This window comes from Lissotriton helveticus, chromosome 3_1 (assembly GCF_964261635.1).
Source record: "Lissotriton helveticus chromosome 3_1, aLisHel1.1, whole genome shotgun sequence".
Lineage (NCBI taxonomy): Eukaryota > Metazoa > Chordata > Amphibia > Caudata > Salamandridae > Lissotriton > Lissotriton helveticus.
This window is the reverse complement of record NC_136061.1, coordinates 275,460,185-275,479,746: the sequence shown is the minus strand read 5'-3', so window position 1 is coordinate 275,479,746 and position 19,562 is coordinate 275,460,185. Positions and strand designations below refer to the sequence as shown.

General features: G+C 49.4%; 1 protein-coding gene across 3 annotated transcripts in view; it reads left to right on the top strand.

The window, feature by feature from the left end:
- The window catches only part of USP32 (ubiquitin specific peptidase 32), a 1,745,589-nt gene that overhangs the window by 878,024 nt on the left and 848,003 nt on the right, over nt 1-19,562 (top strand). The window lies entirely within an intron of this gene.

Sequence of the window (19,562 nt, the reverse complement as noted above, 5' to 3'; positions counted from 1 at the left end):
TGGGTTGAAAGTGAATAAAGCGGTTGTGTTTCACGTTGGGGTTCTGAGTGGCGTTGGAGACGGTCTGTTTGATGTCACTCAGAACCGTTCGGTGAAAAACTCTCCTTTTATTCACTGCGACCCATCAGGGTCATCCATGCCCTCTATCTCCTCCTCACTGCTCACTTTTCTCCCTCTCTCGACTCTTTTTCTGTTTCTCTTCCCCCCCCCCTCTCTCTCTCTGCTTCTCTCTCCCTGCTCCTCTTTCCCCCTCTCTCCCTGCTCCTCTTTCCCTCTCTCTCCCTCCCCCCTTTTCCTTCCGTTACCTCTCTTTGCCCTCCCTTCTTCCCTCTTTCCCTCCCTTCTCCCCTCTTTCCCCCTTCTCCCGTCTTTCTCCCCCTTCTCCCGTCTTTCTCCCCTTCTTCTACTTTCTTTCTCCCTATTCTCCCCTCTCTACTTCTTTCTCCTCCTTCCCTCTTCACCCCACTTTCTCCCCCTTCACCCCACTTTCTCTCCCTTCACCCCACTTTCTCTCCCTTCACCCCACTTTCTCTCTCTTCATCCCTCTTTCTCCCCCTTCTCCCCCCTTTACCCCTCTTTTTCCCTTCTTCCCTTTCTCCCCATTCTCACTGTTCCCCTCCTTCTCTCCTCTTTCTCCCCCTTTCTCTCCCTTTACCCCTCTTTTTCCCCTTCTTCCCTTTCTCCCCTCTTTCTCCCCGTTCCACCCTTTCTCCCCGTTCCACCCTTTCTCCCCGTTCCACCCTCTTTCTCCCCGTTCCACCCTCTTTCTCCCCGTTCCCCTCCTTCTCTCCTCTTTCTCCCCCTTCTCCCCTCTTTCTCCCCCTTCTCCCTGTTTTCTCCACGTTTTCTCCCTTCCCCCTTTTCTCCACTTTTTCTCCCTTCCCCCATTTTCTTCCCCTTCTCCCCTCTTTCTCCTCATTCTCCCCTCTTTCTCCTCATTCTCCCCTCTTTCTCCCCTCTTTCTCCTCATTCTCCCCTCTTTCTCCTCATTCTCCCCTCTTTCTCCTCATTCTTCCCTCTTTCTCCTCCTTCTCTCCCTTCCTACTCTTTCTCTCCGTTCTCCCCCTTCTTTCGCTCTCTTCTCTTTCTTCCAGTTATTTCTCCCCCCCCCTTCTTATCATATTAACCTCGGGCTGTTGGTGAAAGTGACAGAGGCGCCAGCAGCGGCCCTGGCCTAGACTTAAAAACCCAACCTCCAATGGCGCCAGCTCCCCGGAGGACTAACGCCCCCCCCCCCCCGGAGCAAAAGGCCAGGTCATGCCCGTTACCCTTGAATGATTCGATACATCATTTGCTTAAGGAAAGGAACTATACCGAAGCCCCAGGTTGCCAAGCCATGATGCTCCTTGCTGATACAAAGCCCTGACAGGCAGCCGGATGCGAGCAACGCCGTTCACAATTGGTGTGTGGTGGACATCTATGTAACGAGGCCTGCTCCATAGATAACTACCTTTAAATGTAAAAATATATATATTGTGAAACTCGCATTAGTGCATAATTAAGGATACGGCTGCCTTATGTATGTGCTTCATATACCTCTTAAAGAAAGGTGTTAGTTGTGGCAAGTAAGTCTATTCTAAGACCACCTTGGAGGAGCCCATTAATGTGTGGAGCAGAGGGTGAGTTATAGAACCATATGTTTCTTCTGTCTCCAAGTGCCTTGGTTACTATGGGATTTGCTGCAGTGTCTATCAAAGTGGTTTAAAAGCGCACCGATCTATTTTAAGCAAGCTGCTGCCCTCATGCTTTCAGCACTGAGGGTGCGAGAGTGCAGCGTGCTAGAGCAGCTTTGTACAAAGTCAGTCATTCCATAGCTCTGAATGACCATCTCTCCATTCAGAGATTCATACATTGTAAAATGAGACAATCAAGGAGAATCGGAATATCAGGCCAGATAAGTCAGTCTCCGCAGTCAGTGGAAATCTGCAGCTGGGAACACGGTGAGATGCCAACAGAATGCTGAAGACCCAGTGAAGGGTGCTGTGAAGCGAACGAACGTTTGGAAATGTGAACTTTAGCTGTGGTTGAGCTGCAGCATCTTTATTGACTAAAATTGCTTGACTTGCCTCTTGTAATCTGACATAATACCGTCCAATCAAATGGCTTATTTACTTGCTTGTATAGTGCTGCTAGGTAACTTCTTAGGCATATCTTCACATCGCAGCTGTAAGCCTGAAAGACATTGTATGCTGAGGATTTGTGCTGGTGAATTGATATATTTAAAAAAAAATGTTTTTACCTCCACATTTTTTTTTATTAAATGCGCTGATTGTATCTCTTATACACATATGTATGTAAGCCATAAAAATAAAAGCAAATTTATTCTATATTCGGTGTTATTGTGTATGGGTTAAGTACCTGTTATTATCGTACATGCATTTGCAGTTCAGTTTCCATGTGATTTAACTTTTGTATGTTTTCTTGTTCTAGTTCCAATATAGTTGTATAAGATTTATTTCGTCAACTCTTGTCATAAAAGCTATAAAAACACCATTTTGAATAAAAAAGATATAAAAGTAAACAATTCATGCAGCAGCATATTACAGATAAATATATATAGGCAATCCATCCTAATATGCAACTGCAACCAGGGTACAATATCCAGTTTGTCAGGCCAACGATAAAACAATTAATACACATGGAACAATAAAAGCATACATTAAACACATTATAAATAATGGGAAAGAAGCATTGCTATACTTCCTAATGTGGTGCCCTTTCTGTTAGACCCAAATTGCAATCCCTGGCAAGCCTTCTTGGAATTTCCAACCCTCCTCTGGGCGACATCGTGGGGAGGCTAAAAACAATAAAGTGCATGTGCATAGCATATATTTAAAACATTAATAGCCAGACTATGAGCACTACAGTAGCTGCGTGTAATCATCCTACTGGTGAGGGCTGTAGCATTCCTGTCTGGGTCTTTTGTCTGATAAGCCATGCATGACTTACGAACTTGGCCACGCTGCAGGCAAAGAGTGGTCTAGAGTCTGATCTAAGGATGCGCAGGGCGACTTTATAGTCCTGTGTGCATAACTGCCGGCAGATCGGTTTTAACCATTTCACCCTCGACTTGGTGTATGCATGGCAAGCAAGCATAACTTCGGCAACCCTTTCTACCAGAGTCCTGCAACATGGATATTCCCTTGGTGTTCGATTGCATGTATACCAATTAGCTATTGTCTCGCAGACAGGAAGTGTGCCAAGCCTAAAATGGATGTATAACATCCTGCCCTGAGGGACCTGAATTATGTCTAAAAAAGGATCTAAATGTCTGTTTATGGAGATAAAATTCCCCTAGTTTGGTTTGCTGAATTCTTGTTGTTCCACCCATTCCCAGTATAGACGTTTATGTTCGTCTTTCCTTTGGTGGGTCCTGGTTGTCCCAAATGAGCTTGAAGCCCTAACGCTGACATCATTTTCCTAACGTTGGAGATCCAGCCTACTTTGCTACTTTTGTCTATTCGGATAACCTCAGATAGGGCTTCCGCATAGGGTAGCAGCTCCGGGGTCTGCCTAATACGAGCCCCAATGGATTGCTTACCCATGTCAAGTATAAGGGGAGTGGGGGGAATGTATTGAGGCAGCATCACCAAATCCCTTAGAAACTTATGGTCAGAGCTGCAGAGATCGTGACCCTACTCAAATCCCCACAGCTCTGCTCCTTACAGTGCTGTGCTGACTACTTTTGTGTCATAAACATGGAGGTCTGGGGCTACCGGTCTGCTATGTGAAGAACAGTGTTACTTTCCAAGTGATCCCGCTACTCGCTGGTGGATCTTAGTTAGGTGGGACTTCATTGACATTTTATCTGAGAGTTGGACACCAAGATAGTCGAAAGAGCCAACTTTTTCCAGGGGGGGTCCCACCTAGCTAGATACTGCCTTATAGGACTTATGGGGGTTAAAGGCCATGAACTTGGTTTTTGAGGTGTTAATAACCAGGCCCCTGATGTCGCAGGAAAGTTGGAACCTATTAAATAGTCACTGCAACCCTGCTGGGGTCTTTGACACCAGCAGGGTGTCCTCTGCAAACAAAAGGGGCGGTACCTTGTCACCCCCCAGGATTGGTGTGTCTGCTGGATCTTTTTGCAGGAAGCTAACCACTCCATTCATATAAAGAGAGAATAGAGTGAGAGCCAAAATGCAACTCTGTCGAACTCCCTCGCTGACAGGAATACGATCGGTCAGTTGTCCTTGTGTCTCCCACCTAATCTTAGCATAGTTTTCTCCATGTAGCCAAACCACCAAATTAAGAATAAATGGGGGGATGCCCATGTCTTTGAGTGCCAGCCACAATTTGCTCCTAGGGTCACAATCAAAGGCAGTCTTTAAGTCAATGAAAACTAGGTAAAGACTGCCCTTGCTGATCACCACCACTTTCCAATAGATAAGTAGGAGCCGAAATGCCTGGTACATCGTCCCGTCCTCAAGCCAGCCTGATACTGCGATAGAATGGCGTTATCGTCTGCCCATAGCTGAATCCCCTGCCACAAGAACTCTGCTGAAGACCTTCTGCAGGGCATCGATCAGGCTTATGGGCCTATAATTTGAGGGATCATCTCTAGCTCATTTTTTGTAAATTGGGACCACCGCTGCACCCAGACCTGGGGGCTGGGGCGCCATTAGCCATTGCATTTACCAAAAGAAGAATGTAGCGTGCCCAACTCAAAATATCTGCTAGGAATAAATCTCCTGGAATGCCGTCTGGTCCTGCTGCGTTGGGCGGTACTATTCTGCCTATTGCTGCCTCTATTTTGCCCAAGGTCGTCATCCGAGGGGTGCCCCTATAGCTAGGCCCCCTCTACTGGGGGCGTGTCCTCAGAAGTTGAGTAGAGTTTCTGGAAGTGGTCGTACCATTCCTGGCCAGTTATATAGTTAGTGGGCGAGTGTGCTCCTGATTTGCTACCCCAGGTGACTAGGGACCAAAATGACATCCTTCGCTGCACTAGCTTCCTTGAGTTGATGCCAGCGGGATTCGTCCCATGCTAACTTTGCAAAATACAAAGTAGCCTCATATCGCTTCCTGGCACTATTAATCAAGGGGCAATTCTTATCTTTAATTACTGCAGCTAGGAGCGATTGTTTTCGCCTGCAATCTTTTGTGTACCACAAGTGGGCCCCTCTTGTTGCCATACTGGACTTAAGGTCCAGCCTGGGAGCTAAAACATATACATTGAGTCGGTCAAAGGTATGAGAATGAACCATAGCAACATCGGCCAACCCACTTCCGCTAGTGACCATAGCCTGAAGCTCAAGTGTACCTACTGCTGGTCATGCCATATGCCTATGATCTTGGATTCTTTCAAAGCTACCTTCTGCCATTTTAAGGATCTGTTGCTATTCGAGGGGAAGTTATCCCTGGTGTGGGTCAAAGGTAAGTTCCTCACAGGATAGTAAGGAGCTTCCCACAATAGGTTCATGTTTTGACAGAGAGGATTATGATCACTCGCCGTAGTGGTGCCCACGTTCATGTCAATTAAGTCTCCTCAGAGCCTCTCATCGAGGCGAATGTAAACAATGCAGGACGGGCAGCTGACTCTGTTGTACGTATTTGCGCCCAGCCTTTCCAAAGGAGTTCTGCCATTTACTGTCCTCAAGCAAAGGACACACAATTGATGGACGGAATGTAGCACAAATCTAAACATTCATCTCCCAGTCAAGAGATCTGGGTTAAATCCATCATTCTTTTGCTCACCATGCCACCCCATTTTAGACCTGGCCTTATGCAAATCAGTCTTGACCCTGTGACTCATGGGAACAGTCCAGCCCGAACTGCCCAGCCAGGTCCTCCCTGGACCGGAAACAAGCATCCTAGGACCGGTTTCGGGGTTTCACCCCTCTTCAGCCAGGATAGCTTGATTCCAGTGGCACAGTGAGCCCAGGACCCACGTCTGGGCACACCTGGCACACTTAGGGCGAGAAAGTAAAAGAGACACAATTGATGGACGGAACTAAGATGGTAATACCCTCAATCATAGATCTCATGGTTACTATTATGTTATGTTATGTTATACAGTTTATTAAGCGCACAGCTGCCCCAGCAAAGGGGCGTCCCGGCGCTAGTCCCAAGTGAAGAAACATAGCTGAGGTAGAGAAAAGACGGAGAAACACTATTTCTCCGGAAATAGATAAGTTTTAATGGCTTTTCTGAATTGCAGAGCATCCTTTATCTCTCGAATTTGAACAGGAAGTGAGTTCCAAAGCTTAGCCGCCAGGAACCGAAAGGAACGACCTCCTGCTCTACTGCGCTTAAACCGGGGTACAACCAACAGATTTTGTCCTGCCGACTGCAGAGGCCGCGTGGGCATGTACAGATTAAGCAGTGGGCTGAGCAATTTAGGAGTGGATAGTCTAATAATTTTAAAAGCGATACACAAGGTTTTAAACTGTATCCGCTGAGCCACAGGAAGTCAGTGAAGTTTCCGGATAGTGGCCGATGTTGGACTAAAACGTGGCAAGCCTATTAATGCTCTAGCAGCAGAATTATGGATACGTTGAAGGCGGGTCATTTCTGCCTTATTAACACCAATAAGTAGCGAGCTCGCATAATCCAGCCTTGAAAGTACCGTAGACACAACAATTAGTTGTCTGGTGGCGGGGTCGAAGAATTTCAAAACTGGCTTAAGGCTGCGTAAAATGCCAAAACACGTGGCAGCATCCTTTTTCGTATGGACAGAGAAACTGAGCTCTGAATCTAACCAGACTCCCAAATTCTTCACTTCATTCTTCGGTATCGGGGCTGTCCCCAGAGAGGATGGCCACCAATGGTCGCCCCACAGGCCCACATTCCTACCAACCAACAGCACTTCCGTCTTAGCAGCATTTAATTGGAGACAGCTGTCATCCAATTAGCAACTGCTGCCAGTCCTGCTTTGAATCTATTGTGCTCCTTGGTAGAATCTTCCGTTAGGGCAACCACTAGCTGCGTATCGTCAGCATAGGAAACGATGTTGAGACCCCATGTTTTAGCGACCGCAGCCAGTGGTTGTACATAGAGAATGAACAGGGTGGGGCTTAAGGCTGAGCCCTGGGGAACACCCTGCTCAATCAGACGCGCTCTAGAAAGGAAGGGAGGAGTGGAGATACGGAATGTTCTACCGGTCAGAAAAGAACGGAACCAAGCAAGAGCCCTATCCGTGATCCCAGCCTCTTCAAGACGGTGGAGAAGGATCTGATGAGAGACAGTGCCAAAGGCGGCACTGAGATCCAGCAGGACCAGTGCCGCCATTTGACCATTGTTCATCGTGGAACGAAGGTGCTCAGTCACAGCCAGGAGCGCCGTCTCCGTGCTGTGACCGGACCGAAACCCATGTTGGGTGTCATCCAAAACGTCACCTGCACTCAGAACGCTGGTAAAAACTGAGTTCACATGAGACTCCGCAATCTTCGCCGCCGAGGGTAACAAAGATATGGGCCTGAAGTTTTCTGGTTTTAGTGGGTCTAAAGTGGGTTTTTTCAGAATAGGTGACACCCAGGCCTGCTTCCACCTGGCTGGGACAGTAGCCGTAGCAAATGAGTTATTAACAAGGTTCAGTAAGGGAGGCAAGCAGTGAAGGGAAAGCTCTCAAAATTGGTCTGGTTTTAAAGGGTCTGCTGGGGAACCAGATTTGATCTGTCTAGTAAGCTTATCGAACTCTTCTCTAGATAGTTCGGGAATAGTTGACATCTTAGAAATTAGACCCGGTAGGGGACCAGGAACAGGGTTATCTTGTGGCACCGGGACAAAAGCTTGATAAATGCCCTGAATTTTGTCCACAAAAAAGGTAGCCAATTCTTCACATCGGACAGCCAAGGTCGGGGTAGCATTATCCGATTTTTTCATATTTAGCTCATTAAGAATTTTAAAAATAACTTTGGCAGGGTTAGTGCTGGCTTTTATTTCAGAGGCATAGAATTCTGCTCGCACCCTACAGATAGCTTTATGGTAGGCTTTTAGCTCCTTCATATAGCAAATCTTTTTCTGTAAGGAATAATTCTTTCTCCAATCCTGCTCATGTCTTTTACAATGGGTCTTTAGGGCAGCCAAGGTATCATTATACCAGGGATTGGTGTATTTTGTACGTCCTTTAACCCATCTTGCTGGAATAAGAGTATCTAGCGCCCGGGTAAGCCAGGTACAAAAGGAATCATAGCCTGTCTCCATGTCCGAAAAAGAGTCTAAAGGGTCAAGATCCAGCAGAGCTTGAAACTCCTCCAGCCGGAATTTGCGCCAAGGTCTTTTGCGCATAGCCCTTTGACTTTTGTATGCAATCAATCAAAGCATTTATATAGCGCACTACTCACCCGGGGGTCTCAAGGCGCTAGGGGGGGTGGGCGCTACTGCTCGAACAGCCAGGTTTTGAGCTGCTTCCTGAAGGCGAGGTGGTCCTGGGTCAGGCGGAGGTGAGTCGGGAGGGAGTTCCAGGTCTTGGCGGCGAGGTAGGAGAAGGACCTTCCCCCTGTGGTGGCTCTTCGGATGCGGGGGACGGTGGCGAGGGCGTGGCCGGTTGATCGAAGCTGGCGTTTGGGAGCATAGAAGTTGAGGCGGTTGTTGAGGTATCCTGGGCCTTCGTTGTGTAGGGCTTTGTGTGCGTGGGTGAGGAGGCGGAAGGTGATTCTCTTGTTGACCGGGAGCCAGTGCAGGTCCTTCAGGTGTCTGGAGATGTGGTTGCGACGGGGGATGTCCAGGATGAGTCGGGCTGAGGCGTACTGGATCCGCTGGAGTCTCTTCTGGAGTTTGGCGGTGGTTCCTACGTAGAGGGCGTTGCCGTAGTCCAGACGGCTGGTGACGAAGGCCTGGGTGACCGTCTTCCTTGTCTCGGTGGGGATCCACCGGAAGATCTTACGTAGCATACGCAGGATGTTGAAGCACGACGAGGAGACGGCGTTGACTTGTCCGGTCATGGAGAGGGAGGAGTCCAGGATGAAGCCCACGTTTCGTGCGTGGTCTGTTGGTTTGGGTGCGTTGCCTAGGGCGGAGGGCCACCAGGAGTCGTCCCAGGCGGAGGGTGAAGATCCCAGGATGAGGACTTCCGTCTTGTCCGAGTTCAGTTTCAGGCGGCTGTTCTTCATCCATTCGCTACCTCTTTCATCCCTTCGTGAAGGTTGGCTCTGGCGGTGGCGGGGTCGTTGGTGAGGGAGAGGATCAGCTGGGTGTCGTCGGCGTAGGAGATGATGTTGAGGTTGTGCTGGCGTGCGATGGCTGCGAGGGGGCTCATGTAGACGTTGAAGAGGGTTGGGCTGAGTGAGGAGCCTTGAGGGACGCCGCAGATGACTTCGGTGGCTTCTGATCTGAACGGGGGGAGGCGGACTCTCTGTGTCCTTCCGGCGAGGAAGGAGATGATCCACTCCAGTGCCTTCTCCTGGATTCCGACGTTGCTGAGGCGCTGCACTAGGGTGCGGTGGCAGACAGTGTCGAAGGCCGCGGAGAGGTCCAGGAGGATGAGGGCCGCTGTTTCTCCGTTGTCGAGCAGGGCTCGGATGTCATCGGTCACTGCGATCACGGCAGTCTCGGTGCTGTGGTTGGCCCGGAAGCCAGACTGCGAGGAGTCGAGGGATCCGTTCGTCTCGAGGAAGGCGGCCAGCTGCTTGTTGACGGTCTTCTTGATGACTTTTGCTGGAAACGGGAGCAGCGAGATGGGGCGGTAATTCTTGAGGTCGGTGGGGTCGGCTGATGGCTTCTTTAGTAGAGCGCTGAGTTCGGCGTGCTTCCAGCTCACCGGGAAGGTGGCGGTGTCGAAGGAGGTGTTGATGATGTCCCGCAGGTGGGGTGCGATGATAGGGTCGGCCTTGTTGAAAACGTGGTGAGGGCAGGGGTCGGTCGGAGATCCGGAGTGGATGGAGTTCATCGTGCGGACGGTCTCTTCGGTGCTGATCGGGGTCCAGGCGTGGAGGGTGGTGGTGGGGGGCGGTGGTTCGATCGCGGCGTGCGTCGGTTGAGTGCAGAAGCTGTTGTGTATGTCCGCGATCTTGTTGTGGAAGTAGGAGGCGAGGGAGTTGCATAGGTCTTGCGAAGGGGTGATGTCGTTGTTTCCGGTGTTGGGGGTTGGAGAGCTCTTTAACGATGTTGAAGAGCTCCTTGCTATTGTGTGCGTTGTTGTCCAGTCGTTCCTTGAATGCGGTTTTCTTGGTGGCGTGGATCAGTTGGTGGTGTTTTCGGGTGGCGAGCTTGAGGGCAGTCATGTTGTCCGGTGTTGGGTCTCTGCGCCAGGTTTTCTATGCAGTAGTGATAGCGACACATACGGACAACTCCACTAGAAAATGGTCTGTCCACGCTAACGGCTTAGGAGTGGCAGTTCTAGAAAGTTCTATGTTAGTAAAGATGGGGTCCAACACATGGCCTCCTATATGGGTAGGGCTTTTAACAAGTTAGAGAAGCTGGAAGGCCGCCAAATCAGAAATTAGAGTACGCACACTCAGATCCTGGTCAGAATCAAAATGAAAATTAAGGTCACCCAATATATTAAAGTTAGCTGACCCCACCGCATAAGCTTCCACCACTTCCAAAAGAGATGTATTAAAACTCTGCATGGGTCCAGGGGGCCTATATATTAAAAGTCCAGTGAAGGTAAAATGGGTATTAACAGAGATGCTGAAGTGTGCACATTCACCCCCTTTTAGATCGATTTTCTCAAATGTGCAGGTGTAGCCAAATCTAGTGATTACGGCAATGCCGCCCTCTCTAGTAGTTCTGTTCACCAGCATAATCGAATATTTAGGGGGTAGCGCTAAATTAGGAATGGTTGTAAGATCATCCCTCATCCAAGTTTCGGTCAGAAAAAGAATATCCGGGGCTTCGTCAACTAAAAGGTCATACACCTCCGCATAATGCTTCGGTAGTGACCTAACATTCAGCTGTAGTATTTTCAACCATTGCTGGGCGGAAGAATTAACACAGGCGCCTATCGCAGTAGGAGCTAAAAGAGTAAATTGGGAACAAGGACAGGTTGCCGAGCCACTCAACAAGTCGAGTGGACCCAAGCATCCTGTAACCTTAGCAGGACGCAGACCTAGCAGCTCCTCTTTAGAGTAGACTATATTACCTGGTGGATTAGGTCCAGCATCTTTGGCGGGAGGCGGCGGACTGGTGCGGACGGGCTTGCCTTTGGCGCGCCACCGGCGTGCCACAGACGTGCCCGCTGCGCGGACGATGTCCAATACACATTTATAGGACGTGAGGAGGGCGGGAGGAAGTAAAACAACTAGTCCGCAGTTCTCAATGACCCCTCCAAGATGGCGGCATACCCCTGTACAATCCGGCGTCAGCACCTGGCTGGCCGCCTATTCTGGCTTTTAAGTGTATTAATCAGTTGATGGGTTTTCTGGGTTTCTAAGTTTGATGCTGGTATGATCTCACCAGTAGTCTCAAGAAACAGCTGGTGAATATCTTCCTTAGGGTCATCAGTCTTGTCCAATAAAGGAGTGAACGTGTTTACGCATGGGATGATGGATTCTAACTGCGGTGTGATATTACTAAGAATATCATGGAACCTAGTGGGGGGTGAGTGTCAGATAATTCTTCCAGAGTGTGTGAAAGGGTCTCCTTAGAAAGTGTTTTTTTTAACAATGCTGGGATGGTGGGTGAGTGACTGGGGCAGTGGGTGAGTGACTGGGGCTTTTGAAAGGGGGTTGGCCAAGAGTGGTGCGTAGCGGGGTAGATGATTCATCTTCTAGAATGCTTTGCACTTGCTGATCAGGCTATCAATGCGATCTAGAACGCAATTACTGCCTGGGTGTTTCAGCGATTTTCTGACCTTTTTCCCTTTCCCCGCTTGCCCCCCACCAGTACCCCATAGTTTTTTTCTTCTCCATCCCTTCAACCTCATGGCACGTGGGCCAAGGCAGATGGAAACCAGCTATAGCCTAACCTTTTTCCCAACAATGTTGAAGCGAAGCAATGATAATGCAAATATCCAGTTCAACAAGTTCCCTACACGGTCACAGTCAGTGGGCTATAGCCCAGTAGCTGGATAGGAAGGGGTTAAAGCTAGACAAGGGAATTAGCTCTCCTAGCAGCACAAAGCGGGGGTGCCTAAATAACTATCCCCGCAACCACAATGCTAGAGCCGCTTATAGAACATAAAAAAGAGCTGCCACAAGGAGATGACTAATTTGGCAGAAGCACGGCCCAGAAACTAACACAGAATAAAAACAGACGACCAGCGTCAAAAGTCCATAGCAGAGAAGTAAAATGTGTTAGCAGCCAGTCCCAATTTGCTAGTAATCAAGGATGTACAGGTCCAGACCTTGCCCAAAGCCAACGGGTGGAAAGAGAGGAGGAGGAAAAAGGGCACAGTACCTCAAATGTCCGGTGTCTGCCTTCAGTGGGCTACGGGCAATCCGGCGTAAGAGGAGTAGCCCTGCCCTGCCTCTTCCTGGCAATGACTGGCAAGGATGGGCCTTCCCTTGGCCCGGGCTTTGCCCAGGCTCGTCCTGCGGCGCGGTTCTCAGGAGGCTAATAAGTGCGGGTTGACAGCCGCTCCTTCCAGGAAGCAGGGGCTCCTGGGACCAATAGTCCCTCAGGAAGTGTGGCGGTAGCGGCAATGCAAGTGTTCATAGTTCCAATATGTAGTGGCTGTCTACACTGCACAGTCATTGAATGTGCTGTGCAAATATAGCTGCACTAATTGCTGTAGGTTTAGTTGCATTTAGCTAGGTAGATGTCAGGCGAGGAGGCATGATTGTTACGTTGTATAAAAACACAGTTGATGGACAGAATGTAGAACAATGTCATACATTCATCCCAGTACAAGGATCTGGGCCTAAATCCATCATTTTTTTGCACTCCACACCACCCTGGGTTAGACACTGGCTATATGCAAATCAGCTCTGACCCTGTGCCTCATGGGAACAGTCCAGTCCGAACTACCAAGCCATGTCTTTCCCAGACCGGAATCAAGCATCCAAGGACTGGTTTCTGGCTATCAGCCTGGATAGCTTGACTCCAGTGGTGTGGAGAGCCTGGGACTCACGTCTGAGCATACCCAGCACACTCGGGGTGAAAATTGCAAAAAACACAGTTGATGGACAGAATGTAGAACAATGTCATACATTCATCCCAGTACAAGGATCTGGGCCTAAATCCATCATTTTTTTGCACTCCACACCACCCTGGGTTAGACACTGGCTATATGCAAATCAGCTCTGACCCTGTGCCTCATGGGAACAGTCCAGTCCGAACTACCAAGCCATGTCTTTCCCAGACCGGAATCAAGCATCCAAGGACCGGTTTCTGGCTATCAGCCTTCATCAGCCTGGATAGCTTGACTCCAGTGGTGTGGAGAGCCTGGGACTCACGTCTGAGCATACCCAGCACACTCGGGGTGAAAATTGCAAAAAACACAGTTGATGGGCAGAATGTAGAACAATGTCATACATTCATCCAGTACAAGGATCTGGGCTTAAATCCATCATTTTTTTGCACTCCACAGCACCCTGGGTTAGACACTGGCTATATGCAAATCAGCTCTGACCCTGTGCCTCATGGGAACAGTCCAGTCCGAACTACCAAGCCATGTCTTTCCCAGACCGGAATCAAGCATCCTAGGACCGGTTTCTGGCTATCAGCCTTTATCAGCCTGGATAGCTTGACTCCAGTGGTGTGGAGAGCCTGGGACTCACGTCTGAGCATACCCAGCACACTCGGGGTGAAAATTGCAAAAAACACAGTTGATGGACAGAATGTAGAACAATGTCATACATTCATCCCAGTACAAGGATCCGGGCCTAAATCCACCATTTTTTTGCACTCCACACCACCCAGATCAGTTGACTGGGGGTGAGTGTTTGTATTGTCAACGCTCCGTCCATCACCACCTTTGGTTTTTCTTTGTTTTGTTCGCCCTAAGTTGGCAGGGTATGCTCAGACGTGAGTCCCTTGCTCACTTTGCCACTGGAGTCAAGCAAGCCCGGCTGAAGACGGCTGTAATGCCAGAAACCGGTCCTGGGAAGCTTGATTCCGGTCCAGGGAAGACATGGCTTGGCAGTTCGGGCAGGACTGTACCCATGAGGCACAGGGTCAGACTGATTTGCATATAGCCATGTCTGAACTGGAGTGGCGGAGTGAGCTAAAGAACGGTGATGGATTAAACCCAGATCAGTTGACTGGGGGTGAGTGTTTGTATTGTCGCTCCGTCCATCACCACCTTTGTTTTTTCTACGTTGTATAAGTAACACAGCTTTACTATATTATTAACTGATAATGAAATTGCATGGAGGCGCCTATAGGAACACAGCATTCTTGGACCCAGAAAATGGGAAGCAGCTTCTTAAAATCCAACAAACCTAAATGTTCTTAATACAAGTGCACCAAGTGTGTGCCTCACAGGCTTCCCCCTTTTAACTACAGGTCAATTTGCTCTGCATCGACACCTACATCTTTTTACATTTTGCTGTTCTATAATATTTGACAGTGAAGCAAATTGCAACAGTGATAGAGAGGGTATAGGTAAAACTACGTCATTGAATGCTTTATATATCCTGCCCTTCTACTGAAAGACTGATCGTTACTCGAAAGGAAATCCACCTTCTAAGCAGCCCTCAAACCAAGCTTTTTGGTATCCTCAAGGCAGTTAATAACACTGAACTATTCCCTCCACCCCTTATTATATATCTTTCACAATAGCCGTCATGATGCCTGGCCAGACTGAGCCACTCCCTCCTACCATGACATGATCTCCCTTCTTAACTTTTAAAGCAATAGAGTAATTAGTTTTCATACGTCCCTCTCTTACTCTCCACCCACGATTAGGTGTTAGGATTCTGATCTTCAGAGCAATCGTTGTCAGCAACGTCTGCAAATACTACAGCGCCCTTCAGCTGTTGCACCTCCATTCTGAGCCAAGTGGATACCTCAGTGATTGTTGATAAAGTGGACCACCCTTTCTCTCTCACCAGCCTATTCTACCATCGCCTGGCACTTTTCAGCTGCCCTACTCAGTTTTTTAGGTCTCGCCTGTCGATGCGCATGCGCATCGAGCAAGCGAGACTATAGGGGCTCATCCACTCTTTATCCACACTGCAAGGAATCGTGGCGATTCCTTGCAGTGCCCGTGACTTTTAAGGTCAATGCGCATGCGCATTAAGCTTATGCGCATGCGCATTGACCTTAAAAGTCACGGGTGCGTGCATGTCCGTCTTTGTTTACCCGCTCCGCCCCCTCCCGCCGTGTCGCCTTGCCTACTCTCTGAGACAGCCTCCCCCAGCTCCGCCCCCTCACTACTTGATTGCACGGCCGCTAGGCCGTGCCTCCCCTACTCTCCTCCCCCCTCCTCCCCTGCCTGCCTGCCGCTAGGCCGTGCCTCCCCTACTCTCCTCCCCCCTCCTCATCCTACTCTCCTCCCCTGCCGTGTCGCATTTCTCCTCCCCCCTCCCCTCTCCTCCGTCCGTCCGTCTTGTTATTTCATGTCGATTTCTAGTGAGCCATGTGGATTTTAGTAGCATGCTAGCTCTAAAGTATGACAAAACATAACTTTGCTTGTCAGAGATCACTGATACGATAAAGGCAATCATATACAAACATTCTACAGAGATTGGCGGTGAAGGCGTTCTTTTTAGAGCAATCTTATAATTTGGTGAGAAGCTAGTCCGGCTGAGACTAGCCTTCGCCATATTTCCCAGAAAGTATACCACAATTCGGTTGACTAGGCCTCCATCGGTCGGAATACATATTTCACAAACATTCGCGAAATAACTCCCTCGCCTGTAGAAATATATTTTTATCTCACAGCTGTGGTGCAATAAAACCCCCCGCACTTGCCACACATTTTATAAACTCGCTTTCTTCCTAATTATCGGTGGATTTACCACAACGCAACTGAATTCCGCTTGTACATATTTTCCGGGTTTGTTTGCATGTGTACCCATGGTGACTCATGCTTCAAGCTTCCTGCAGCAACAATGCGAGTAATGACGGCGATCTGACATTTCACGTGACAGCCTGCCGGAATGAGTAGGTGTCAGAGACGTTAGTTACTGCTGCTTCAGAAAGGATGAGAGACGCCCGTCGCGCCGTGCACAGGCACTTGAGAAAGAGCAGCGGAGGGCAGTGTGTAAATAAGCACATGCCAGGTGACTGTCCAATTTCACAGCCTATTGAGATGTACCCAGGCATTGAAGCCCCGGTGATTCACGCGCACACTGCAGCTCGCGCTGTGCCTCTATATAAGGCTGCTTCCTTTGCACTGGCAGGGCCCGAGCGCCGCGACATCAAAGGGAAGCTTGGTTTTGTCTCGGAACTGCATTCAGTCCTGTCACAGCAAATCAGCCAGAGAGCCGAATGAATTTATTGCAAAATGCCTCCCAAACAAGAGACTCCCATTTCCTCTTTAGACATGTGAAAAAACGTGTTTTTTTTTTTTGTTGTTCAGTGAAAAGATACCGGCAAAGTGATAACATCTGGCTGGAGCGAACCGCTGCCAGCTAAAGAATGGTTTCCTCTCAGTGGGCCTGACCAGGGTCTGATGCTGTGCAGATGTGCGGCCAGGCCTGACTGTAAAAGTTATAAACATTGTCATAACATTGTTCGACTTCTCGAGTATTCCAAAATGGCGAGCGGATGATGCACCGGCGGTGCGGCCTTCTCCAGACAGCGTCCCGTGCCAGGGTCGAAACAGGCATTTATTTAAGCGCCAGTATGCAGGCAAGTGTTTTGCAGTGGTCTCCCTCATGTACTGCTCTTCCCCCTCCGTCATGCTCTGTGTTGCTCTCCCGCATGTACTTCTCGTCCCCCTCCACCATGCTCGGTGTTGCTCTCCCGCATGTACTTCTCTTCCCCCTCTGCCATGCGACATGTTGCTCACCCATGTGCTTCTCCCTCACCGGCCTCAGTGATGCGCTGCTTGACCTGGGCTTTGCCTGCTCCCGTTCCTCACCTGCCTCAGTAATGCGCTGCTGGAACTCCTGTGCCTCACCTCCTCCAGGTTGCTTTCTTGCCAGTAGTATTCCTTGCCTGCTTCATGTTTCGCTCGTCAGTTTGCTTTATTCCACCCCTCACTGCTCGGTCACCCGTTTGCTTTACAACACCCCCCAGCCCTGCTATGTTGCTTCTGTCCCAGTGGTCTCTCCTGCCAAACCAGTGTTACATTCCCTCACCCACTTAAAAAAATTCACACTTCAACCAATTCAATTCCAATCAGCTCCGCCCCCTCCCCTTCCCGCCGTGTCGCATTTCTCCTCCCCCCTCCCCTCTCTTCCCTCCGTCTTCAGTAGAAATCGTGGCTGTAGAATCAAATAAGCTTTATTGCAAAAAGACTTCCCGTGTCCAAACAATGTTACAATCACTTGAGGTATTGAGGCGGGGATTTGCAAATTGATGCTAACAGCCGAAGAGTCAGTCTTGAAGGATCTGACTGGTACAGGTATTCAGTCTGCACGGCACCCCACCCCCGCATTGTCCAAAGTTGCCAAGTTTTCAGTCTTAAGTGTGACATTTGCACGTTTTCAGTGTGCTCCTGTGTGATATTTCATTGCCTTATAGTCTGTGTCACTTTCTAATGGCGAGTAAAGCGGTTATGTCCGTGTAGAGAAACGTTGCACAGTTATGGTATAGAAATAGTCTTGAAACAATTGCAAACTCTTTAAACGCTTATGCTGTAACACAAATTACTTTCCTTTACGGACATGATCGCCATGAAACAATAGTGGTGTTATTTATAATAATATAGATGTATTTTATTGGTATATCTCCAGTTTGTTTAAACTGTGTGTTATTTTCATAAGCTACATCAGTTCTATTCAGTGATGAAAAATTATCATTCTCAGTATTCATCTGGACATGAAATGCAGCTGTGCAAACTTAAAATAACTCTGTGGGGGTGTGTTCTTGGAGGGGAAGGGGCTCATGCTAAGTATTGCCTGAGAGGCACTTATGCACACATCAAGCCTCTTTACATTCACCCCCAAAATCTTGCTAAACCCTACGATCGTCAGGTTTTTAGGTCTCGCCTCAACCCCTCACCCTCAACCCCTCACTCACCCTCACTCTCACTCATCCTCACTCACCCTCAACCCCTCACCCTCACTCACCCTCAACCCCTCACCCTCACTCACCCTCACCTCCTCACCCTCACTCACTCACCCTCAACCCCTCACTCACCCTCACTCTCACTCACCCTCACTCAGCCTCAACTACTCCCCCTCACCCTCACTCACCCTCACTCACCCTCAACACCTCACTCACCCTCACCCACCCTCACCCTCACTCACCTTCAACACCTCACCCTCAACCCCTCACTCACCCTCACTCACCCTCACTCACCCTCACTCAGCCTCAACTACTCCCCCTCACCCTCACTCACACTCAACACCTCACCCTAACTCACCCTCACCCTCACTCACCCTCAACGCCTCACCCTCACTCACCCTCACCCTCACTCACCCTCACTCACCCTCACTCACCCTCACTCACCCTCACTCACCCTCACTCTCACTCACCCTCACTCTCACTCACTCTCACTCACCCTCACTCACCCTCACTCACCCTCACCCTCACTCACCCTCACCCTCACTCACCTTCACCCTCACTCACCCTCAACCCCTCACCCTCACTCACCCCACTCACCCTCAACCCCTCACCCTCAACCCCTCACCCTCCCTCACCCTCATTCACCCTCAACCCCTCACCCTCACTCACCCTCAACCCCTCACCCTCACTCACCCTCAACCCCTCACCCACACTCACCCACACTCACCCCCACTCACCCTCACTCACCCTCACTCACCCTCACCCTCACTCACCCTCACCCTCACTCACCCTCACTCACCCTCACCCTCACTCACCCTCACTCACCCTCACCCACCCTCAACCCCTCACCCTCACTCACCCTCAACCCCTCACCCACCCTCAACCCCTCACCCTCACTCACCCTCAACCCCTCACCCTCAACCCCTCACTCACCCTCACTCACCCTCACCCTCAACCCCTCAGCCTCACCCTCACTCACCCTCAACCCCTCACCCTCACTCACCCTCAACCTCATGCTAAAGATTTACAAAAAAACCCATTAACAATTCTAAAAGCACTAACTCTAATGCTGCGAGACCTATTGCATTTCTAATGCTTGTTTTTATAGCTCGAACAAGACCCAAAGATATCACGTATCAGAGCACTTTACACGAGCACCAGTTTTGTTACAGATGGACACATTCATTTTTGTTAGGCACCGGGAGATTAAGTGATTTGCCCAGAATCACAGGATGTTGAGCGTCGATGCCGAGACTCGAACCCTGTTCCCTCGCTTCGAGGTCGACCTCTCTAGCCGTAAGGCTACATCCTATTCCCATTTCCCAATGGATGTTGTTTTACACAACTTCCTTATGAGACAGCATTCCCTATATTGCCTGTTTGCAGATAGCGCCCAAATAATTATTCTCCTTTTTACTTCCAACTTTCAGGCCAATATCATGCTGCATATTGTAATGAACCACTGCTGGATGCATGTATGGAAATGATCTTTCTCCTCATAAAATGTGCTTGCTTCCCTTCCGTGATCCTCTTCCACCCTCATATTCATAAAATCCCCAGCCCACATTGACCACACCAACTTTACTCCTATTCATCTCCTGCACTCATCCACCCAGTATGTG